The sequence below is a fragment of the Elgaria multicarinata genome, chromosome 4 (assembly GCF_023053635.1).
Source record: "Elgaria multicarinata webbii isolate HBS135686 ecotype San Diego chromosome 4, rElgMul1.1.pri, whole genome shotgun sequence".
Lineage (NCBI taxonomy): Eukaryota > Metazoa > Chordata > Lepidosauria > Squamata > Anguidae > Elgaria > Elgaria multicarinata.
The window spans coordinates 93,498,573-93,525,103 of NC_086174.1; the positions used below are offsets into that span (position 1 = coordinate 93,498,573).

Consider the following 26,531-nt stretch of genomic DNA (forward strand, 5'->3'; position numbering starts at 1 on the left):
TATTTATTGAAAGCACAGAATATACACAGCCCTGGCAGCTTCCCATACTTTTGGTTCAGTGGTTCTCCCACTGAAGTGCAATTAAAAGTGCAGGAAGTAGAGGGGGAGTGGTGTGTGTGTGTGTGTGTGTGTGTGAAGAAGGGAAATCAAGCACCCTAGGAATAAAAAGCAATTGCTTTAGCTCCTGGCAAAGGGTGGCTCCTGCTATAGAGACTGCAAATCCAAGACTGGTCCTACAGCTGCTGCCACCTCCAGAGCAGATTGGCAAGGATAAGACATGGCTGAGGTTAATGTCATGTCCCTATGGTTGTATACCAGCAATACCTATGCTACAGATGAATCCCCAAACCCACCTGTGGATACGTGCTGGAGCAACACAGCCTTCTTCATTATTCAAGGACAAAGAACCAAGATGACAAACTGTCTGAATTAAAGATGTTGCACAGCCTTACTTTCCAGATGTCTATGAACTAAATTTGAAATGGCTGTGTTGGAGACTGATGGGAGTTGTAGTCTAAGTACAGCTAGAGAGCAGCAGGTTGGGGAAAGCCGATGAGGCACATCAGAGTTCCATTGCTCTCAAGGGGCTCATCTACACCAAGTAGGATATTCCAGTATGAAAGTGGTGTATAAAAGACAGGATCTACACTACTGCTTTATAGTGGCATTGAAGTGCACTAACAACTGTTGGGGCCCACGACACATGTCATATGCTGCTTTCAAACTGCTTTCATAGTGTTATATCTTGCTTGGTGTAGATCTGTCAATGGGCCCCAACAGTTGTCAGTGCACTTCAATACCGCTATAAAGTAGTAGTGTAGATCCTGCCTGTTATATACTTTCATACCACTTTCATAGTGGAATATCCTGCTTGGTGTAGATGAGCCCAAGGAGTCACTTGCTACATGGCACCTACTTTGATTGTGATAAGTAAGCTGGACGAAGGAAACTGATGGGTAGAAGTCTTCAGCCTTTTGAAACTCAAGTCAAGACCCACTTCAACCCAAACCCAAATTATGAGAACTACTTTTAATCCACGACTGTAAATGACAATCTTTGTTTGTCTTTCTCTGGCCAGATCTACACCAGCAGGATATAGCACTATGAAAGCAGTATGAAAGAGGCAGGAGCCACAGCAAGCAAGATATAGCACTATGAAAGAGGCATGAAAGTAATATATGGTATGTGTCATTGGGCCCCAACAGTAGTCAGTGCACTTCAATACTGCTATAAAGCAGTAGTGTGGCTCCTGCCTCTTATCTACTGCTTTCATACCACTTTCATAGTGCTATATCCTGCTCGGAGTAGATTTGGCTTCCGTTTCTCTTCCTCTCTCTTTCCCATCCAAAATCAAAAAGAAAAGAAAAGCTTAAAATACCGCTAGTGTGACCCACTTTGGACTGGAGTATAAACCAGTTATGGGTCACAACCATGCATGCCACATTTTTTAAACTATTTGACAATACTCTCTTAAACGTGATCACACCAATACAGCCATCAGAGACTGTTGATGTAGCACCAGCTTAAGCTGTTAAATTCTATGGCTTTGGTATTCCTGTGGTGTAAAGAGTGGGGTTACGTAGGTCTCAAAATGGACCACCCAACAGTCAGGACCCTCTGCTGCGGCTGAAAACCTGGCTAATTAACCATAACTGTACAAGAGATCCATGTAGGCTGCAGTGATTGATATTCATAGGCTAATCCCTGCTCGACTAGACCTATCAAGTTCTGGTTACCTCTGTGATGTCTCATCAGTTTGAGCAACCTGTCACTATGAGTATCAGCAGATGAGGATGTCACCTGGGGCTGTGTCCTGATCTGCCCCACTGTCTTCTCTGGAGCTTGGCCTTCAGCCAGTGCCAGCTCCAGGTTTTCGAGAGCCCTTGGGCAAGGCTCCCCCTCCTTCTTTAAGTCTACTTTGTCACCACCATTGTCACTATTGCTCTTCCTCCTCCTCTTTCTCAGCATTGCTTGCTTGCTTCACAAGCAATAGCCAATGAGCAAGTAGTCAGTGGCATCTACTGCTTCTCCTTCTCACCACCCGAATGAGAGGCAGATGAACAAGGAAGTTGTAATGGTGGAAGAGCAAGTCCTGACGGCTCTTGATAGTGGGCCCCTGCTGCAGTTTACACCTACTCAGCTGGTGCCCAACCATGACTGCCCTTGATGCTGAACCTGTCCTCAGTCCAGTCCTGACTATACCCTTCCTCTGATCCCTCGGAGCCTAATCTACCTTCCTGGAACCTGAGCTGTGGCCCAGCTCTGACTATGCCCCTTCATCTGGCTCCTTGGACCCTGATCTGCTTGCTCCACCTTCAGCCATGCACTTGTCTCAGCACCCAGCAATGAGGAGCAGACCCTGGCTATGGCTTGAAGTATGGCCATACCTATAGTCACCTTGTATCTTTTGTGGTTTCACTGCAGTGACAGCTAATGGCCTGTAATAACCACTGATCTGGGAAGTAACGTGAGGAATACTAGTTCAGCTCAGACCATCAGTACAAGATGTTAAGTTTTCAGGATTGCTAAAATAATATTTTCCAATGCCATGCATAGTATATTCACCTACTGCCTAGACATTTTTGTCTTATTTCAGTTGCCTTATACAGGCAAGCTGTATCAGCCGCTAATTGGTCTGTGTATTCTGCTGGGCTTTTATTAACAGACACATAAGGAAGATTTCACCCATTTGGATAGGTGCCTGAATCCTAAATCACTCAATTGGATAGTTGCCTGTACCCTTAATCTGCATCTTGAAATAACCCAATGCATGAGATGCAAAAAGAATGAGAGCTTTGTGCAACATACATGCTGGTAGGTGAGCTCTTAATACATTCCTCTTCCTAAGCAATGCCCTGCACTCCAGATAGAACAGGGAATGAACTCTCCTGAACGGAGCAATGTTTATTACACTAAAGATGGGTGATTCACTGAGTACAGGATGTGCCCAATTACAGTGTATTTTCCCAATCCTGTTTCATAAACTCTTATTACACAAGTCTGTGTATGTGCAGCATTTATCCTTTCTCACTTGTTCATTAATGCTCATTTCATGCCAGGCCCTCCAATTTGCCTACTGGAAGAAGCACACACGAACTACGCCTGTGCTGCTACAGTGCAGAAATCAAGCCAAACAAATGAACAAGCAAGCAAACAAACAAACAAACACAACCAACAAAACAGATGCTGACTTTGTAACTCAAGCAACATGCACCACTAGTTTGCCTCGTTCTACCTAACTCCAGCTTTGCAGAAACCCAAATTAAATCCATAATTCTAAAGATATGTATGGTGCTATATCCCAAACCAAAAGCACCTGGTTGCCTAACATGAAGTACTGCAATGTCTGTGTGTTCTTTCCAAGGTAAATAATTATGCAGAACTTCGAATTTATGGGGCTATAAAGTCACCACATAAATATGAAGTTCTGTAGAGAGAGGGACCGTGTGTAAATTTCAAGGAAACAGGGGAGACGCCAAAGCGTTACATTTTCAACACCAAAGTAGTTATCATTTTGAGTAAATAGAGACTTTCTTTTACAGTAAAAGAGCATGATTAAAGTAGTTTGGCTAATAATCACACTTTCATGACTGCAGATAATGTGGAGCATATGCTCATGTAGGCCTTTGCCTTTAGCCATAATCAAGAGGTATTACCTCTCAGTGGAAAACATGCTGCATGAGGTGCTGTAGTAAAACGGTGACAGAAGCAAAGTGGGACAGGCAAAGGATTCGCATTAAACTACAGTTATGTAAGAAATAACTTAATACCTGAACACAAATGGGCTGATTAACATTCATGAAAAGAGACTCATCAATCCTCTACATAAAAGTGAAGCCAAAATTTATGTCACAATTCCCTACTCAATGGCACTGCTAGCAGCAGGAGTCCAAAGGGGTCGCTGCAGAGTCACCGTGTTCTGTAGTCAACCATTTGTCAACGGAACAAAATGATCTGATAATTGTTCTTTTCATTCAATCCACAGATAAATGAAGGCTGCACTAGAAGATGTTAAATATCGCCATGGCTTGGATCATAAAGCAATGTGCAGGTGTCTGTGTTTGTGTTTCAAAAGAGAGGGCTTCATACAGGGCCTGGTGGGGTTGCTGTGGTCTGTAGGAATTCTGTCTCTCTCTGCAGGCTCCCTGTCCATCTGAATACTGGTCTGGAGTGTTTGCACCTTGAATTGGGCCAGAGGGCTAGATCTGATTGGTGTACTGCCCACTTTGCTGCTCAACACTTCCTACCTGAGCTGATGGAGATGGTCTAGGGTGTGCTGTTGAGGTTCCCCAACTGTTGGTTCTGGGGAATGTCAACATTCCTGCCAAGGGTACCTTGTCTGGGGTGGCTAAAGACTTCATGGTCTCCATGACAACCATGGTACTGTCCCAAAATGTCATCAGCCCAACACATGTAGTGGACTATATTCCAGACTTGGTCTTTTCAGCTGGACATGGGGATGGCAATCTGAAGATGTTTTTTTTTAACTGGTCCCTTTGTCATGGTCATTACCTGCTGAGGTTTAATCTTATGGTGGCTTTTCCCCTCTGCAAAGTTGGGAGAACTTACTAGGATGGTCTGCCCTGGAAGCTAATGGATCCAGATGGTTTCCAGAGGTCTTTCGGTGGGGGTTCCGGCTTCTATGGATGGCTCTCCTGTGAAAACCCTGGTCAATCTGTGGAATGCAGAAATGACCCGGGCGTTTGACATAATTGCTCCTGAGCGCCCTCTCTGGAGTAGAGCTCATATGCCTCCGTACTATACTCCCAAGCATTTGGTAGTGTGGTACACCTGCCATTTATCCTGGGATGTAGTCCTCATTGCTGGGTGCTGAGACAAGTGCATGGCTGAAGGTGGAGCAAGCAGATCAGGATCCAAATGATGCACTGCTCCCGGGGTGAACTCGGGATGACCACTTAGTTCTCCTGGGATATCTGGGGCTGCTTTTGTCCCGTTGTTTTCTCTGGTCTCAGGACAATTCCAATGTCTGCGGGCAGTGTGGCTCTTCCCCACAAATAGCGTGGCTCAGGAAATGGACAAGGAGCTCTGCGGGGAGAGTCCTTGGGCATTGGGGAAGAGCATTTTCACCATGTTTGTGATGGGTCTCGGCGCCTTCCAGCGCAGAGTTCTTTTTTTTTAAAAAAAGCACCTTTGTGCAGAATTGTGCCCACATTGTTGCGCAACTCCACTTGTAAAAAAAATGTGGTGCCCTGGAACGGCCCTCCTTTACCTCCGGGAAACCTCACTGGCATGTGGCCCGAAGGACAATCCCGGAAGTGCAAAAACCCATGATCATTCCTCCCCACTCCCAGAAGGCCCCCAGGTATAGATTAGGCCAAGGTGTCTAATGTGGGTCCTGCATTTCTTATAGCTGATTGTTAATATTGGTAGATGTGTGTGCGTGCTGATGTTTGTATATAAATATGTTTATATTATGTACAATAATATATTTTTAAAGTTTGTAATCTTTGTAAACTGCCCAGAAAGCTTTGGTTATTGGGTGGGATAGAAAAGCAGTAAATGAATGAACCAATGGCTACGCATTATGTAGTAGTTCTATCTATAGTTACTACAGCGTGTTTCTCCTCTTTCTTTTCTCTTTATCTCATCAGAAGTCTTATCAGAAATATTCCCACAAAGTAGCTTGTTACTAGGAAAAAGACCCAGTATCAAAGAAAGAAGAACCCAAAGCAGCAGACAATTGGGGCTAAGAAGAAGAGCTGGAATATAGGGGGACGTTATGGGCTCCCACATTCTCCCTTTCCTCTTGATATTGCTTAGCAGTGAATATTTGGTCTAACCTTGCTTAAGTGACTTTTTCAACTCTGGCCTATGTACCATTAGTTAATTCTCGTGATCCTTAAAATCTCTGAATTCTAAGTTTGAAAATGGCAGCAGTAAGTACTACCTGAGACTGTTTCTAAAATTTCTATTATTTGAGTGTCCTATTTGTTTGTGGTTTATTATAAATGGTGTTTACATGAGTTGCCCCCAGGTCATTAGTGAAGCAGAAGGAAGGTGTCTCTTCTTTTAATTCCTGAGTATGCAAGCTTTGTACAACTAAAATTGCCCTTCAATTCAGGGCACTATGAGGTTTACCTGTCCCTTTATAAAATTAATATATCTGGCCCAGTAGTTCAGACAGAGAACTTAATATGCATAATTCATTGTAGGAAAAAGCTTGTGCATCACTGCTTAAGTTGTGTAATGACAGAGTTTTGTATGTAATGGGCAATTGTAGATTAATTAATCCACGAATTGATATGCATGGGTGGAAGTGAGCAAACATGCTGCCTCTGGCATGCTCGTCCCCTCTGCTTTCAGTTAACAACCTACAATCATCATGTTCGTAGGTTGTTAGTGTGACATCTGAACTGGGACACTTTGGGTTGTTCAGGGGTTAAACAACCTATAATTTACTCAACAACAAGCTGTAGGTTAACTCTGGGTTATTCAACCCCTAAACAATCCAAGAGTATCTGTGTTTGGACATCACTATAACAGCCTATTAACAGGGCAGTCATAGGTTGTTAATTGAAAGCAGAAGCAACAAATACACTGGAGGCAATGTGCTTGCTTGTTCCTACTCATTTACGGCAATTTGTGAGTTAATTAATTATATCATTGGGTCAGGCATCCAGTACTTGTAGCAGTTGTTCAAATGTTAGCCAACAAGATAGAAAAAGATGGCCTTGCAAATTAATCTGTGTGACATTTATTTATTTATTTATTTTTATACCGCCCAATAGCCAAAACTATTAGGTTCAGTAAATTATTCTATGCTAGAGCTTCAGGTACAGATGGATCATTCACTAGGCCCTAGTAAATTCTTCAGTTATCGTGTCCATCTAGATCAGGCATGGGCAATCGTTTTGATCCCAAAGGCTTGGGGGGGGGGTACACACATGTACATGTGCCCACACATACGCTTTCTGCACCTTACTCAATCCTGATCCAGACTGTTGGGAGGAGGGAGTGGCTTTAACCTTGTCCTCCTCCCAGCAATCCTGAACAGGCTGAGGGGCACCTGCAGTGAGCCACATTGGCAACCTCAGTGGGCTACATGTGATCTGAGTCATGAAGAAGGACACAAGCAGTAAAGTTTGGCTACGGGCATGATCTTTCTTTTCATCCTATATTAAAGTCTTTCATACTTGTTGCTTCCTACCATTTCAGATTTATGTTCATAGGGCCAGGGCTGGCCCTACCATTAGGCAAGGTGAAGTGGTACCACTAAAGGGCAACAAATATTTTTATCACCATGGGAACTGTCATTTAGTTTTTCTGCCTCTAGCACCAAAATCTCTTTGATCGAGACAATCTAACACAGAACAGTTGATCATTATCTGGCCATCTTGAGTTTCACACATCTTCATATATTTAAGTTTTGTTTTAAGAAAACCTTTGTCTTGAGTTGGCTGGAGCGAAGCTGACTGAATATTCATGAGGGACCTCAATGCTTGTTTCCTGTTGTAGTCCCTGCCGTAAGCTGACAGTTTGTCTGCTAAAGAAAATAATTTTGTTTTCAAATATTTTGAGACCTAATAAGCCCACTTCCTGCATGAATCACCCAAAGGGGCATCAAAGGTAGAAAGGAGCTGTAGGGACAAGGACAGCTAAAGGGAAAAGCCTATACATGCAGGCCTCTCTACGTGGAGGCCTCTCAAGGCTTCCACAATACTTGGAAAGCCTACATGCATGGAATTCTATGGAAGTTGCGGTGTGTGGGCAAAGAGTCACATGACTTTGTGGGCAGAGTCATGGGTATCATTCTGCAACCCCTTTCAATACGTGAAGAGTGCTTGAGAAAATGTGAGAGAATTCAAAGTCACCTCTCTTACGGTTTTGTATGCAGCTCCCTAACCGTGATTGAGTTGATGTGTAGCAAAACACCAACACCAACCCAGAGCTAGGTAGCACTGATGTTATTTTAATGGAGTCTGATCACCCATTAGGGGGATTTGGTGGCAAAAATATAATTCCAGCCCCCAGACCATTGTGTGGAGTATAGAGGGGCCTTAGAGAAGACACAAGCTGTTCATCTCTGTTACAGGATCTAGTAAAACCCAAATAAAGCACTTGCTTGAGTACAAGTCAGATGTGGGCCAGCCCAGATCAACGCTTTGGCAAAGAATCCAGGCTTCAAAGGGAAAGGAATATATTGTACTAAAGCAGTTGTGAACACTCTATTCTAACTATTCCCTAATCCAGCCTTTTTCAACCTTATACCTTCCAGATGTGTTGAACTACAACTCTCGAGTCAGATGTGGGTTGGATGGCTGGGGATGCTGGGAATTGAAGTCCAAGGCATCTGGATGGCACCAGGTCGGGGATGTCTGCTCTAATCCCTTTCAATGCCATGACATAATATCCGTAACAAAATATTCAAGAAAACATCCATGGAAATATCGGACATTCAGCACAACCTTCCTTAAGCACACACAATGCTTCCACAAACAGGATTCAATTCACCACAGGCATTCTCTCCTAGTACATTCCCCAAGCCATATTTGACTGTGGCGGAAGAATGTGTAGCAGACATTTTCTTTATATGAAGCCCGGTTATCCAAATCCTATGTTTCCCTGATTTCCCCCAGTGTTCCCCCAACTGACTCCAAGTCAATTAAGTAAACAGCATTGCCACTCACTACTGCTGCCCCTAGGACAGCTGCATACATGGGCTAATACCGCGTAGCCCTACTGGGGAAATCTTGCATGTAGTTTCTGTTATCTCTGCAAATGTGATCATTACATTATCAGCAGCATTAGCGTTCTCGTGAGAAAAGAGATTACCTTGCCCCAAGAAATCTCCTAATAAAATGCAAAGGCGTTCTCCTAAATGACCTTCTCCATGAAACTCCCCCTCGAGCAAAGACTACTCTGCACACTAAAAATAGCTAAAGGTAAATCTTTCACTGCACAGAGGCCCTAAACAGAGATAGTTGCACCATATGCCTGCAAGGAATCATTTGTCCACAACATCTGAAAAGCATTCAGACAGATCAACAGAGATACACTTGTTTTAATGCTTCTCCCTCTGATTTCTTGGAACTGGTATGATGGCTGAACATTGTGCCCTGAGTGCCCATAGCCATTAAGGATTTGGCATGCCGTTTCCTGAAAGAATTACTTCAACAAAAGCCATCCTTTTTCGGCTGCTCGTCTCTCATCAGAAAGTGAAAAGCGGAGCATGGCGAGAAACCACTTTGTTCTCTGCATTCCATTTCCAGACCATGCTAACAACACAAACTCCCTTTGTACAACATCCTTATTCAGGCCCTTGTGCACCGTAAGTTTAAAGGCCACTTCAGATTGCCCTGTGGTCACCTTGGCTGACATATATTCAGGAAAAACAATTCAAGGTGCTGGTTGTCATGAGCCAGCAAGGGCTTGACCAATTTTACTTATATAAGATTCCTCAAGTTCAAAGAGAAGATCTCCTCGTGTGGGATCCTTCCACCGGATCCCCTACTGATTTTTTTCTGCTCCATGAGGGATTGCCATGGGAGAGAGTGCTTAGTCTTTCCAACATTACCCTCTTTAATTTTTTGTGTATTTGTTACATTGTATCCTACCTTTTCCTGAAAAGAGGTGTACATGATCCTCCTCCTCCTCTTCCTCTCCATTTTATCCTCACAACCTCCCTGTGAGGTAGGTTAGGCTGAGAATTAGTGACTGGCCCAAAGTCACCCAGTGAGCTTCATGACCAAATGTGGAATTGAACAGGAGTCTCTCAAGTCCTAGTCCAATACTCTAACCACTATACCACACTGGCTCTCTCTTTAATCCAGAAATACTACTTGTGTGTAGGCAAAGGGGGTATTATTGGCATGTGTAAAACTATACCAGTTAGAACATTTAAACTAAAAATGGCATTTTCATTAATAAACACAGAAGGATAAAAGCATCCATAGCCACAGGAAAATTAGCAAAATAACCAAAGAAAAAGCAACAGTGTCTTGTTTTTAAAAAGCCTGCATCTGGATCAGGACCAAGATCAGGACCAAGATGGACCACAATTCCTCTGGATTGGCAAATTCTGACCCCACCCTCAATGCAACCCCCCACCCCAACAACTTCTTTTCTAAAGGAAACTTTTTCCAATGGCAGAACATTCCATTCGGATTCTTGGACAATCAGGCAGGGAACAGAGGGCGGGTGGCAGCAAGGGCAGGTAAGGCAGATTTGAGACGAGCTGGATGGGGACTTTTAGCTTTCAAGCTGGTTCTTCCAGGTGTTTCATTAATTGTGCAAGGCAAATGGGGCAAGAGGATTAATGATCTCTCAAGATAGAGATGTTCCTTAATTATCACCACTTAGCTGGGCATTTATCTCTGGAAGGAAATGTATTGTGATTGAAGGGACAATGGGTGTCTTAGGCCCTGCTGCTTTCTGTAGTGACTCATTCGTTCGCTCTCTTGAAAAATCTTGGGGCCAGTTCTTAATTGTTTATGAATTGGTATGAAACCAAAATACAGCCAAAAAAGTGGGTTCCACCTCACACTGGTTACAACCTACAAAGCCCTAAATGGCTAAGACCCAGGCCAGATCTACACCAAGCAGGATTTGGCTCTATGAAAGCAGTATGAAAGCAGTATATAAGAGGCAAGAGCCACACCAAGCAGGATATAGCGGTATGAAAGTGGTATGAAAGCAGTATATGGTATGTATCAATGGGCCCCAACAGTTGTCAGTGCACTTCAATACTGCTATAAAGCAGTACTGTGGCCCCTGACGCTTACCTACTGCTTTCATGGTGCTATATCCTGCTTGATGTAGATCTGGCCCTGGCATACTGTGAGACCTCCATTCTGACCTGTTACAATCTCTGAGATCTATTAGCAAACCCTCTTAATGATACCATATGTGTGTCTAAGTCTTCCCACTACAGAGCCACCCGGAAAGTTTTGGAAATGCTGTAAGATCTGCCTCTATGGGCTGGCCTTTGGGGCTCCCATTCAATTACTCAGCATGAGCGTTTCAGTGGGATGGACTGTAATTCTTTCCATCTAGATCAGTTAGGGGTGGGGAAGTTGCAGCTCTCCCAATGTTGTTGGATGAACTCCATCATCCCTAACCACTGGCCATGCTGGCTGGGCTGATAGGATATTGGGAGTCCAACAACATTTGGAGGCCCGAAGATCCCCACCCATGATCTAGATAAAGCTGTAAATATGGGTTATTAAGACAACAGCAAACCAATGGAGATGGCAGCACATTCTTGTACAAAGCGCATGAAATTTCTAATGCACTGGAACAGAGGAAACGCAGAGCCTTTTCTTTTCCTGGACTAAAACTATCTATGCTACGCAATGCAATCTGAACAGTCAATAATCCACTTTTATTAAATGAGCTGCCTTAATGGTTGGGTAAACCCTGAAGAATCTTTAGTGCTATAGAACAGTGTTAGGTTATGGAATTAAAGTTTGTGATCTGCCTTGTCCTTGTGATTTCTCCTACCAAAGAACAGTAGCAGGAAGTATGTCTAAATTCCTCTTTGTGAAAATTAAAGAAATAGAAGAGCAGCAAAACGATCTCCATGGTTAAAAGAGAAATGTGCTTTGTGATGCTGAATTCCTATTAAACAGTGGCTCCCCAGACCCACCACTTTTGAAGAGTGTGTGAAGGCCAGTGGTAAGAAATCTGCGAATACTGAAACTATAGTTAATTTAATTGGTTTGGTATATAAAATTGCTATCTGATCACTTATTATCACAGCTCATTTTGCCTTACGATCTACAGGTCCCTGCCCTGTTCATGGCCGTAATTCCCCTAGTCACCCTCGCCATGGAACCTGGCGAGTGTGTGGCTGGGGTGGTTTCCAAACCAATGTGCAGGTTTTGGAGTGGTTTGGAAGCCACCCCAACTGTGCACCTCACTGTTTTTGTTGGGTTAGAACAACATGACCACCCATACCATGGTGAGGGTAATTAGGAAATTGATGGGCACGCGAGCGGCACCCACAGGGCGGGTGAAAGAAGCCACCATGGCTTCTTTTCCTCCGCTGATTGTCCGAACCCAACCAGTGCCTTGCTTATGGCTGCCTGATAAGTTCAGATGTCTGGCTGTTATTTTATAATGTATTAGTTTTATATGTTTTAATCAGTTTTATGTATTTTATAATATTTTTGTATTCTATGTTGTTCCTCGCCTCGATCTAGAGGGAGAGGCGAGTAAGAAATAAATTATTATTGTTGTTGTCTCTTTCTCGCTCATGGAGGTTTTTCTAGGCAGACGCTGCTGCTGCTGCTGCTGCTGCTGCTGCTGTTGTTGTTATTGATGATGATGATGATGATTCATGACCTAGGTGAGATTTGAACTCAGAATTCTCATCTCACCATCAGTGGTGTAGTGGAAAATTTTGAAGTGTAGGTGGCTCATCACTGCTAGGACACAAGGACAGTCAAAAATGCAGGCAGCTGTGTTGATCCATATGAATAAACAAGATCTAGAAGTTTTCATCTCCAGCTGGAGCAGTTCTCCTGTTAAGCGAATGGGCTTGAATTGCCCATTCAAGATGAAGCCACCCCAAAACACTTTGCATTACAAGGAAGAACTGCATCTTGTTGCTGGGGAACTTCATTTCCTTTGAGCTGTGAGGACTTCAGCTAAGCTCAGAGGGAACAGGAAAGTAGGGGGTGGGCAGATGACCTCAACATCCCTGCTAAAAAAAAAAAGTGCTGACAATGCATCTCTGTAAGCCTTGGCTCCACCACACCACTCACACCCTTAGCTACTACACACAACAGCTCTTACTACAAGTGGAATCAACCCCCACTTCAGGCAGAGGCTGCCAACCTCGTGTTCCTCTTTTTTCTTGAAGAGCTTCAGCAATATTTCCTTAGTGGCTTTATCTGAGTAAGTCATCGTTGTTGCTGTGCTTTTAAACTACAAGCAAGACGTCAGGAGCCCAGGAATAGACCGTCGAAAGGTCTGGCTGAATTGACTCTGGCAAGAACTGATTAACTACAAGCTTCGATGACCTTCTTGGTACATAAATACATAGCACAAGTACCCTGACAGACAGTAACTAGATCAGTTGTACAGCAGTGCAAACAAACAATAAATATGCCACTGCAATTAAAGGGACACACATCTCATGGTTAAACCTGTTCATTCTTGAAGATGTGTGCTGGCTTGTCAGTCTTAAGTGTCACAGAGGTGTTATGTCAGTATGTCATGCAACCCAGTCCAGAGTTCGTTCTGACCCACATACACACCACTCCTTGCCAAGTGGGATTCTACATTCACTTCCATGCAGGGAGCATAATCTACATACGCTAAAGCAGGCCTCCCAAAATCATTTTGGGTTGGTGGACACATCTAGAATTTTGAGAAAGTGTTGTGGGTGCTTTCACAAAATGGCTGCCATAGGGGGCTTGCCCATTTATAAAATGGCTGCCATGGTGGGCATGGCCAGTCATTTCCTATAAGGCAAACTGGCTAGCCTATAGGAAAAGTAACTTAACCAAGAACCTAAGTACAAGGCAAAGGGGGAATATGAGTGCTAAAAGACAAAACAGGCTTTTGTGTCCAAATAAAGGTGGTCCTGGTGGCAGCACTTTGCTTTACAGCATGCCAGTTTCATCATCATCATCATCATTATTATTATTATTTTGAAAATATTAAGAAATAAAATTGAAGGAGCCAAGCAGTTGTTAAGAGAGGTGTCCAACAGGCACCACATTGGAGATCCCAGCACTGTAAACCGCCCAGAGAGCCCTGGCTATGGGAGCGGCATATAAGTGCAATAAATAAATAAATAAAGAAGGCATCTGGAGATGATCTCCTTGCACCAAGAAGAATGTGCAAGCACTTGGTGAGCGAGCTCCATGCGTCCAGGCACATTAATGATCCCTGCAGCAGGGCCCTGTTCTAAGCAAGCACAAGGTTGGCTAGTTTGACTCGTTATAAATGTTTGAGTTTGACTTTACATTAGGCATTTCCCTCCAGTCCAGACTATTCCATCAGGTCTGGCATCCCAAGGTTAGGACTAAACGGCATGAAAAATGTGTAGCTGCTGCTGAAAACAAACAGTCCCATGTTTTCTTCCCCATTCTCAACCTGTTTCTTCTACTAACAGAGAATGGATGATGTGGCATCACAGTCCTCCATGTTCCCCAACCTGCACAAGCAGAAGTCAATGAAGTCGGAACAGACAGCCATTATTATTATTATTATTATCATCATCATCATCATCATCATCATCATCATCATCATCATCTAGACTGAACCTATTTAAAAGAATCTCCAAGCAGTTACTATTAGACATTACCAGGAGGAAGAAAGGAGGTGAAGCTGTGGGGCTGCTGCATTTGTGGGCAGCCATATGTCTCCCATAACACCGAGTTCTCACCTAAGCTTTGTTTTGAACCAGTATATTTGTTGTAACACCTTTTTGACCATAGCACTGTGGCCTTGTTTTATTTAGGCTGGCTTCACTTTTTTTCTGGGTCCAATGCAAGGCGTTTGTTATTCCCTAAATAGTCTGGGACCAGGATATCTGAAGGAACTCCTCTCCCTATAAATCAATTGAGCTCACCTCCAGAAAACTCTGCTCAGCATTCTGCCACAAGAAAGTTACAAGACACGGCATTTTTAGTGGTGGCACCCCAATCTTGAAAATCCCTCCAAAGGGAGATTAGATTGGCCCAGTCTTTGGGACAGTTAAGACTAATTTCTGGAAGGAGGATGGTCAATGGAGCTCCGTGATGCCAGTGTCACCGCCCCGCCCCATTCCAGAAATGAGCATTTCTGATCATTTTAGGTTGCCCCTGGAGGTGCTAAGTTGCACAACAGGATCTGTGGGACCAGCCATGTCTGGTTGGTCACCACTGGATACTAACCACGGAAAATTGCCTTATACGGAGTCAGACCCTTGGTCCAACTAGCCCAGTATTGTCAACATGGATTGGCAGCAATGGCTCTCCAGATTTTTTCCAGCCCTACCTGGAGATTTTGGGTATTGAACTTGGGATCTTCTGCATGGAATATTAAATACTTTCAAACAATTAAATACCTACACAGAAAACTATCAATACCGCAGCAATCAAATTAACAATGATTATGCAGTGACTAAGGCCATTTTTGTGTTGCAACAGTCAGTGTGCACAAATTCAACATGGGGGCGCTTTTGAGATGAAAGATCATTGGGCAGATGGTAAAGTCATCACCCCAGACCTCTGCAAGCCTTTATACACCACACAGCACATACTGGTGTGCACCATTTGCCAGTGAATAAGCCAGTGTAAATGAAACAAGAAACCCTTGCACCTGCCTGCTGGTCTGCTCCTGTTCTCACAGAACAGTTCGGGCCAGAAAGCGGAACTCTCTTACAGCACTGCTTCTTTCTCCAGTGGGGTTCAAGACATAAAGAGTCTGATCCCCTTTTCTCACACACACTTCTGCAAGGACTTTGAACAGTGCAAGGATCTTCCCAGTGAAACCTCTAAAAAAAACACCAAAACAAGTTAATCAGGGGCAAAGGAGGGATGGGGAATGCCAGGGAAAGATCAGTGTTTCCCATTCCTACCACTCTTGACATTTGATCAGAAGCTTCTTACAGTTTTAGCAGGGAGCTGAGAACCCACAACCGAAAACTGTGCCAAAAGTACACTGACAAACTCCAGTGTTGCCCTACTGCAGTTTTCCTCAACCTTCCCCAACAACTGTAGTGTTGGACTACAATTCTCACCATCCCCAGCCAATGGATCAATGATGGGAGTTGTAGTCCAAGACATTGGAAAAGTCCCAGGTGGTTGTACTATTGAATGGCTCAAGGCCAGTCAAACATCGTTAAAGACCTTGTTTATTTATTTATTTATTTATTTATTTATTTATCATACTTATACCCCGCTCCTCAGCCAAAAAAGGCTCTCGGAGCGGCTTACACTTAGCAAAAAAGACAGTCCCTGCCCTCAGGCTTACAGTCTAATAAAGACATGACACACAAGGAAAAGGAGTCAAGGAGGGAGGAAGGGAGGAGAGAGAAAGAGAGAGAGAGAGAGTCCAGCAGGAGCAGGCCCCGATGTTACTTCTGCCTGCTCCTGTCCCCTCGGTCCTTCTTCTTCCCCACAGGGCCAAGATGGCAGTTTGCCCTGTGGGGGGGGGGGAAGAGTCCAGCAGGAGCAGGCCCCAATGTTTCCTCGGCCTGCTCCTGTCCCCTCGGTCCTTCTTCTTCCCCACAGGGCCAAGATGGCAGTTTGCCCTGTGTGTGGGGGGGGGGAAGAGTCCAGCAGGAGCAGGCCCCGATGTTACTTCTGCCTACTCCTGTCCCCTCGGTCCTTCTTCTTCCCCACAGGGCCAAGATGGCAGTTTGCCCTGTGGGGGGGGGAAGAGTCCAGCAGGAGCAGGCCCCGATGTTACTTCTGCCTGCTCCTGTCCCCTCGGTCCTTCTTCTTCCCCACAGGGCCTTGTTACCCTCTTTGGGGTCCTGATGCAAAACTCCATGCAAACTGGGGGCTCATCTACATCAAGCAGGATATTCCACTATGAAAGCAGTATGAAATTGGTAAATAAAAGGCAGGAGCCACACTGCTGCTTTTTAGCAGCATTGAAGTGCACTGACAACTGTGGGGGCCCATTGACACATACGATATACCACTTTCATACCGCTATATCTTGCTTGGTGTGGCTCCTGCCTTTTATATACTGCTTTCATAGTGCTATATCCTTCTTGGTGTAGATGAGCCCTGGGTCATTTTCATAGGTGAGAAGTCAAAATCCTTCATAAAAGCAAAAGAAGTGATCAACCGCTATTGTGACTGCATCTCTCAATCTCAGTTAGTCAATCAAGGTATTAGTCAGAAATTAGGTACATTTGAAAGGCCAAAATAATATGCATTGACCCCCAAAACAGATCACTCTCTTAGTTCTATGATTTGCGACAGCTTTCTCAACATCAGCTGATTCTATTTAATTTTGCAGAGTAGGAATGTGGAATTTGCTTTGCATTAAATTCAGAATAAATGTTCAATAAAAAATTCAGGAAGGAGGGTGTGGAATGAATGGGTGGCGCTGATCTTGGGTCAGTGGAAAAAAGACTCAGATGATGTCTAGATCAGTGAAATTTGGGGGGAGGACTTGTTTTGGCTTCTGAAGGGATTTTGGAGGGTGAGGTGGCAAATATGAAGATTTTTCGATGATGGATGTGGAAAGGGATTTGGGCTGAAAATATGTGCAATGGTGGCACAACAGATATTCTTAGAAGCTAGCCACTTGCCCTATTATTAGCCCCTTCTCCTATCAAAACAGGATTTTGTGCGTGAATAATTATGGGTATGGGCCTCTGCTAGATTATAACAAAACATTAGCAAGAGCATAGCTTTTCTCATGCTCAAAACAAAAGCTAGTGAGTTTACCATCAGCATTTTTTGTTCCATAAAAATAAAAAGACAGATCACAGAGCTCAGGATTTCCTTATAATGTACTGTTTATTCTTAGACTACTCACTCTTAAGTGAAAACGTTGTAGAAAACAGTTGTGAGCCTCTACTGCTGTGCAATTATTGTGTGAAAACAAAATAAGAAAGCACACTTTGAAAAAGGCTTGAAAAATATTTTACACAAAGCAGCCACTCTGAAAAACGTTCAGTAGTGTGTTTATGATCTGGCAACACTGAAACACTCACGATACAAATTACTGAACCAAACACATGTTGTTTTTAGTTTAAAACCTACGTCAGCAAACAAGTCAACTCAAAAGTGTGTCTGAAAGACAACGTCTTTGCTTCCTAGTGGAAGAACCATCAAGATGGACCTATTGTGGCCACCCTTGCCAGGGAGTTTCAAAGTCTGGGAGCAGCCACCGAGAAGGCCCTTTCTTATGTTCATGTATATAACTGCCAACAATGATGAGCAAATCCAAATTCCATTTCCCATGGTCACACAAAAGGTTAACACACTCTTTTTTTTTAACCACTGCAACCCACACTGGTTTATTGATTTCAGTGGGTTTATGCCAGCTAAAAAGTGTAAGTGTAGCACTTGCAGCATAAATTCATGCACGCTTACTGGAAAATAAATCCTGCTCTGCCCAATCGAAATTATTCCTTCATAAAGCATGCCTGGGATTGCAGTCTTATACGGACTGTTGCTTACAGTACATGTCATTAAGATATCTAACACCAATTATTGAGCCCATCCTCCTAATTTCAACAATTCAAGGCTAGTTATATGCTAATGTTTAAAAAATGTGTTCAAGAGGCAAGAGAATGCAGATTTTTTCACTTAGCTTTGTCCTTCTTTCTAGATTTGGACAGACTCCAAAGTAACATTTTATCTTAATGGAAGTCTACTTGTGGGTGTAACGACTTGAAAAAGCTTGCCTTGGAATGCAAAATCAAATGGATTTTGAGATCCAGAAACAAAATACTAATATTTTTATTTGCAAAAATTCACATGGATTCAGCATTTGATGCCATGCTCAACTGAAGGGAGGTAAAATTGCATTAGAGTTTCCCCTTTCAATAACTTTGGTTGCTTCCCAAATCTATGAGCACATGCTTTCCTCCTCTCTCCCAATCTCTTTTCCTTTTGGGTCCCTGAGGGCTGGAACTTTCTTCCCACTGTAAGCCACTGTGGAAATATTTTTCAGCTGAAGAATGGAATAAAAATGTTAATAACAACAACTTTCAAAATATTTAAAAAAACACCACAGAAGTGGACTGCAGACTCCCAATGACTGTGATTCATGGTTGATGATGTTGATATTGCTTTTTACATGTGTCACTGCTACACATGACCGTCAAATGCAGACCAGTGTTACAGCTGTGTTTCCTATACCAAACATAAGACTTTCATACCATGGGCTTTAAATATTCATGCATATGTGCCGAGAAGCCAGGCTTCTCAGAGACATGGAAAAGGCAAGTGTCTTTTTAGCAATCGAGTCTCCGTCAGTGTTGGCTCCAGGTTTTTGAGGGCTCTTAGGCAAGATACCCTTGTTGGGTTCCCTCCCTCAATAAGTCCACTTTCTCCTTGTCACTGGGCTCATCTACACCAAGCAGGATATTCCACTATGAAAGCGGTATGAAAGCGGTATATAAAAGGCCAGAGCCACGCTATTGCTTTATAGCAGTATTGAAGTGCATTGCAGGATCTACACCCATGACACATCTCCACCAAGCAGGATATAACGTTATGAAGGTGGTATGAAAGCACTATATGGTATGTGTCAATGGGCCCCAACAGTTATCAGTGCACTTCAATACCGCTATAAAGCAGTAGTGTGGCTCCTGCCTTTTATATACCACTTTCATCCTGCTTTCATAGTGGAATATCTTGCTTGGTGTAGATGATCCCACTGTCACATAGGGTGACCATATGGAAAGGAGGACAGGGCTCCTGTATCTTTAACAGTTGTATAGAAAAGGGAATTTCAGCAGGTTGTATGCATGTAGCACCTGGTGAAATTCCCTCTTCATCACAACAGTTAAAGCTGCAGGAGCCCTACTCTCCCTTTCATATGGTCACCCTATCACTGTCACCACCTGCAATTGCTCCTCATCCTCTGAGCAAGTGGGCAGTGGCATCTCCTGCTCCTCCTTCTCACCACCAGTGCTGTCTTGGCTAGAGCGAGAGGCAGGTGAACCAGCAGACTGCCATGACGGAAAGGGGGGAACAAGGCCAGGGGGCTCTCGTCAGGGGCCCCCTGCTGGGTTATGGGCCCTTGTCAGGTGCCTCACTGTGCCTACCCTTGAAGCCAGTTCTGGCAGCATTTTTAAACCTCTTTCAGTCCGAGCGCGAAGTTTCATTTCAGAGAAACTCTCAGGGGCCGCATTTCAGTGGTAGGCAAAGGGGGCAGGGCCAGTTATACAAAAATACCCGCCTATTTTAGCTTAAAGCTCTTAATGCCAGTATCAAAGCCTCAGGAGAGGAGGGGGGGAATGGCACAAAAGCCAGGAAACCACTTAAAGACCAGTGGTTGGGGGGAAAGGGGCATCTAAGTTGAATCGGTCTTTTTACCACTTTCACGGTACATGGATAGAAGAAAAATATACATGGAATAGGAGTCAGGTCACTTCATACATGGTTAGATATGATAACAACATGAATGGAATACAAGAGAACAACTCCGGGTACTCATTCCAAGTCACATGGGCAGCATGTACAAGCACCTAAAAGAAGGAAATTTTGCCGAATTTTTGCTGGTTTTGGAATCAAGAAAGTGAATAGCTACATACAGCTCCTAAAGGACGAGGCATCTCTGAAATGCATCAAGCACAAGAATTTTTTCTTTTCTCTTTTGAGCACTGGAGTTTGCCTCTTTTTTTTGCCAGTGTTTTGTGGTGCCTTTACGTTTTCATCCCTACTAAAGGAATGTAACCATGCAACACCCTGACGGCAGGCCTGCTCAGTAGTGGCACCCATCTTTTGGGAAACCCTTCCTCATATAGTTCCGGAGACAGAAAATATGGCATCTTTCAAACACCTCCTGCAAACACACTTGTTCATCCAGGCTTTTCCCGGGCTGTAATTAAATTAACTGTGCTGCTCTTTGTATTGCTTTTATTGGAATTGGAATTGTTTTTAATGTTGTGTTTTTAATATTCTAAATATCATTTTAATATTTTTATGTGAGCTGTTTAGAGAGGCCATTACATTTAGCCATAATATAAATACCGCAAATAAATAAATAATAAATTCCATTTTTATTGACAGACAAGAATTCAATACACTCCTCTTCCTTGTGCTCTCCTATTCCACAGTGTCTTCATGTGCAGGCCCAGATAGAACACATGGGCAATCTGATTCAATTTAATCAAAATTTCAGTAAAATGAAACGGACCCAATTCTATCATAGCTGTCTCTAGCTTCAACAGAATCTGATCCTGTTACTGTACTCAATGATCAGGCTTCGTGTTAAAACTCACAGTAAGTTATACACAGAATTAACTTTCTGGTGGTTTTTGTGGTGTGGCAGGGTGGGGGGGGGAGGAGGGCTGAGAAAAAGGACCTCTTTTGAGAAAGGGCTATTTGAAAGTTATAGAGGGGATCACATGACAATAGTATTGCTGTGTATCGTGCAAGCCCTGTTGGAGTCAATCCAATTTCTATACAAGTATTGCCATTTTTACAACAAAGCAGCCTTATTGAAACAGGCAGGCTTCATCTTAATTCTGGCACCACTGAATGTAGAGTACACACTGGCCAGGGAACAATGAACCAAGAAAAGAGTTACAAATCTCTAGTGACAACTGCACGCAAAGAAAGAGAAGATTCATTGTGATGGCGTTGTTTATTACACTCCTTCTGACGAACAATTTCAAACAAACAGTTGCTTTTTGCCTAAAAAACACACAACACAATGCTTCTGCCATATTTTTTGTCCACATATATTACTCTTTGCTCTCCCTTCCCACTGAACTCAAAACTACACATCATTTCTGCAGGAAAATCCGCAACAGCTCAATGTGAGAAAAACGTTCCTCCTTATTACTTCCTTTCTTCCTGCCCTGCCTTTTCCTGTCAAACAAGCCGTCTAGTGCTTTCAAAGCTTGGTTCCCAAGATGCCTAATATACTACCGTAGTGGAAAAACTATTGGTGGCTTTAGTCAGTTTGCATTAATTGTCTTCCTTCTGAAATTCAATACAGCTTTGTTGCTGCCTGATATGTACTCACTGGAGGAACTTTATGCCTTGGGACCCAGTAGTACTGGATTTAAGGATATAGAACGGAGACCCCATTATCCCAGAATTCCATCTTTCCCTGGATGGAATTCTATTCTGAATGGAATTCTATTCTCCCTGCCCTGCAGAAATGGTGACAGATGAAGGGAGGATATAATGGTTATTTTCATATGTTTGAAAGTAATTCAGAAAGAAGAAGGGGATTGTGTGACAAGAAATGATAGTTTTACAGCATAGGATCACAGATTTCCTTAAATAGCTCTGCAATGGTGTATGAGTGCTTCCATACCAGGTATCCAAAATTTTCGTTAAGTTTTTCTCATGCCACCTATAGCATGCGTGAATGTAGAATATGTGGGACAGAGGATGTAAGAGAAGTCTAATGTATATTCTTTTCAATATAGGATTCACATTCCAGAGAAGTTTAGGAAAAAGTATTCAAGTCTCAAGTGTGGGAATGCCTTAAATTCAAAATGGGAGATTATGGAATTTACTTCCTTGTAGATTTTCCTTGGAGAGCACCTGTCAAGGATCTTTGAGGTATAGACAGGTGCAAGAAGAAGAAGATAGATAGGGAACTAGATTGTTCGATGATTTGTAATCAATTTGGCAAGGATTTCTGACTCCCAATGTTTCGCAATGGAGTGATGAACTAACAGCCCATGGGCGGCATATGGCCCTCAGCCTAATTTCATGCAGCTTACAGCATTGTGCTGCTCTCCAGACACTGCAGGCTCTCTTAATCACTGGCTGGTGGGGGGGGGGCAGGAGGAGGAATGGAAAAGGCAGAGAAAGACAACTATGGACCATAGAGTCAACCATAGACAGAGAAAACTTGGATGAAAGGGAGAGATGGATAAGGAGGAAAGGGGAGGTCTGGTCCCTGGTGGGGCTCTTACGAAGCTTAGTCTGATGGGGGTTGGCTGGCCAGCTCTTGAGAAAAGATGCGTGTGGTGGATCAACATTCCCAGAAGTGGGAAGGGCTGGGCAGAGAGGGAGAAAAGGGTCCCACCCAACACTGGCATGTGGCTCCCAACAGGTTACCCATGAGAGAATACAGCCTTATATAGTAATATCAAAAGAAGTCCTGGCCTAAACTAGGCTACTAAAAGAAGAAAGCTCGAGCAAGGAGGGACAAAGAGAGACACCGTGGGTTTTGTGTGGAAGAAGTGTGAGAGCAGTCATCCGAGCATTTGGTTCATGGAGTACAAGTACCCCATGAATATTTTGTGGAGAGGGCTGTAGCTCAGTGACAGAGCCCATGCTTTGCCTGCAGAAGTTCCCTGGTTCAATCCCTGAACTCTCCAGGTATGGCTAGGAAAGAGTCCTGTCTGAAACCCTGGAGAGATACTGCCAGTCAGTAGGAGAGATACTTACACAGCACTGAGTAAGATGGACCAATGGGCTGATTCAGTATAATGCAGGGGCTCTTCCAGACGTCGTACTGAAAGCGCTTCCATCCGCCCCCAGTGCACCCCGAAAACGATCGTGTAGCTTGCCTGTAAAAGAGACGAGGAAGACGCGTCCATGCCGGCGCCGGCACCCACCTCCCTCCTCGCCCGCCGGGACGGAGAGCTCAGCAGAAGAAGGCGGGTGTTTGACTGCTGATGTAGATAGGGAGCTTTAGGCTGTGAGGGAGCGGAAGAAGCTCTCCACCCTGCCTTCTTCTGCCGAGCTCTCCGTCCCGGCGGGCGAGGAGGGAGGTGGGTGGCAGCGGCGGCGGCAAGGACGCCTCTTCCTCGTCTCTTTTACAGGCAAGCTACACGATCATTTTTGGGGTGCACTGGGGGCGGATGGAAGCACTTTCAGTATGACGTGTGGAAGAGCCCCAGGTTGCTATGTAGTAACTGGCTCTACACTGCTATTTTTCACCTGGCTCTGGCTGGTGGACCTTAGGATTCCAGTAAAAAACACAAAACAGACCCAACCCATGTGAAGTCTGCACAATCTTTGCTGACTCATCGATTCTATGGCACATAGTTAACACAGAACATTTGTCCCACGAAATGTGCGCCTGAGCTGATGCTTACATTGGGGTGGGGATGAGACACTTTGCTCATCCCATTTGTAGGACTAAACAGAAACAATCAAATGGGGTGAGACTTGCCCCAATCCAGTTAAGGAGAGCCACATGCAGGTGTGCATATCCCTTGCATGATCAGGGCAGATCATTCACATAGGTGTAATTTGAATGCACATTGGAATGTGCATCGCAGTATAGACACTACCTATCTGCACTGCGTTGCTTTCAATTGGAAATTAATCTTAACAAGGATTTTAATGTGCGTCTTCATCTACACTTTGGCACAACTAGTCACACACAAGTACCTTTTTGAAGCGTATAAAGAGCTAGAATGGGACAACTATCTTTAAGAACAAAAGAACATCAGAAGAGCCATGCTAGATCAGGCCAAGTGTCCATCTAGTCCAGCACTCTGTTCACACAGTGGCCAACCAGCTGTCGACAAGGAACCCACAAGCAAGACATGAGTGCAACAACACCCTCCCATCCATGTTCCCCAGCAACTGGTGTATACAGGCTTTGGGTGCTTCCAGATGTTGGGCTCCTAGTGCTAGCAATCAGAAGGCACTGTGCAATAATTCTGTCTTTTTTTCCTTAACGGATTTTCTGCAGTAAGGAAAGAGATGGAAGAAGAGGTGAGGGGAACATGGGTGGGTTACAAATGGAAGACAACCATGCCTGGCCCCCGTAAAATGCTGTGAATGATGCAAGGCAATGGTGCTATAAAAGCCTCACCTGGAAGCATACTTGAAGTAAAGCACTCTGTATTCTATGGGTTCTGGATCAGGCTGTTAACTGGATGACTATTTCTGAAAGTACAACGGGTGGCTCCAAAGGGCTGAATTATGAAAATGGTAGCTGTAAAAAGCATGCTGGAAAGTTGCTAAATTTTAGCCGTCCCTGTCTTGTTTTCTTCACAGTTGCATGCACATTTTGTTTTGTATGTAAGAAATGGGGGAGGTGCGGAGAGCAACCCTTGTATATCCTTAAAATAATACTTAAATGAGTATCTAAGGGATTTTTGTTTTGTTTTTTGGCTGAACAACTGTATCTTGGCAGCAAATCCCTAGAACAAAAGTTTAATCTTTCAGAACTAATTATTCAAGCTTGGATGATGTGAATGAGATCTTTTATAGTTTCCTTCTGTAAGTAATTGGGATGGGAGGGAATTAAAATAAGTTGCAGCGCTAATTAAAAGACTTTCTCAGGCCAACCCTTCCACTGTAGAGTGAAAGCATGGTTTTCATTTAATAATGGCATCTGAAAGGCGACTCTATATTGACTCTCTATATTATGGCTATAGAATAGATCACCATTACTAGCTTGAGGCTACCTACTTCTGGTTATGGTGCCCAAGCTCCTCTGAGCATACACTCTTCCCTGCCTCAGCCAGTGATAAGAAAGCCCTGCTTGCATCATGCATAAGGTAATCTCATTGGATTGTGACCATTATGTTGCATTTTTATGCAACTAGCCAGTTTTAGAACACAGAAGGCAGAAGATGTTTCCCCCCCACAACTGGCATCTTGAATGTTGTATACAATACCCATGTGATGACATATTTTGGATTGTATCCAGTGCCAATCAATCTTAAATCCCATTTATTTCAACAGGTCTACTCTAAGTAGGATTAACATTGGGGGACTAACATTGTCTACAACTCTTTATGACGCTGCATGATGGTAACACTTATGTGCTTGGCTCAGCAAGTTTTAAGGCTGTGAAATTTGAAAACTACAAATATAAGGCCTTTGCTAGACCTACTGTTAAATCCGTGACGGAGGAGGGGAGAGCCCGCAATGCAACTATCGTGGGCTGTCGCGGTAGTCCAGGCGTCACACGCAATGAGCTCAAGAAGAGAGCCATCGCGTCCGCCATTTTTTTCTTAAAGGGGCGATACGCACGAATGCTCGTGTGCTCAGGTAAGGTTTTTTTTTTAAAAAAAAATTAACTTGATTTTCCCGCTCCCCCCACGCTGCCCCCGATGGGCACAGCTTCTCCCAGCTACGCACGAGTAATTGCGCAGAGCTGGGAAAAGCCGCGGAACGGGCCACACACTCGCGGTCTCAGGCGAGACTGTGGGGAAAACCGGGGCCAAAGGGTAGGCTAATATCCCAGGGCCAGGCAGGGTTGATCGCTGCCTGAGCCTGGGATTCCCTGTGTGTCATCTGGACGCACAGGGACGAACCCAGGTATCAGCCCAGGATATAGCCTGGTCTAGCAAAGGCCTAAAGATCATTTAAATATAAAACACACAGACTCATGGATGGCCAACATTTCAACATTAGTACTCCAGTATCTAATTTCAGAATTTAAAGAGGGAATTTCAGCAATTACATCTTTTCTTGTCGATGCACTTGCCAAAATACCCTTATCTCCACAACTATTAAAGGTAGAAGAGTTCTAAGGGTGAAAAAAAAATTAAGTATCCTCAATACACACATATAAAATGAACAAGGAATTGTTACTAACATACACTATATTGGGTACAATCCACCAAGTTGCATTCTATTTTCTTCTAGGATTTGGGGCATGGTAGAGAAAAAGATAACCATAGCCAGTACTTCCCAGATCAAGCTCCCTCTGCAAAAAAAAGACAAAAGGGAATAATTCCCATTCAACTAAATAACAGCTAAATATAGGGCCTGAATTGGTTAAAGTTAAGCACTTTAAAATCCTGTTTATTCCACTGGAAGAGTCTTAAGCAAATGCTTAACTCTACTGTAGAAATTCATGATGATTCATTAAACATGAAAGTGCTTGATGGTGGGTGGAAGGAGCTCACAATTTATAGTACAAGGTCAGCTAACTCTACAGAAATTAAACTTTCCAGCTATCAGTTTCATTAATGTTTTTTAAAAAATCTAAACATAAGAATT

The 26,531-nt window shown here is 43.6% G+C and overlaps 1 protein-coding gene and 1 long non-coding RNA gene across 2 annotated transcripts in view; one reads left to right on the forward strand and one right to left on the reverse strand.

The window, feature by feature from the left end:
- FOXO3 (forkhead box O3) overlaps positions 1 to 26,531 on the reverse strand; it is a 125,961-nt gene that overhangs the window by 51,503 nt on the left and 47,927 nt on the right. The gene's annotated exons all lie outside the window — the stretch shown is intronic.
- Positions 147 to 5,984, forward strand: LOC134397833 (uncharacterized). Its single transcript, XR_010025384.1, has 3 exons — positions 147 to 2,814; positions 3,986 to 4,051; positions 5,613 to 5,984. It is a non-coding gene; the product is annotated as an uncharacterized LOC134397833 (long non-coding RNA).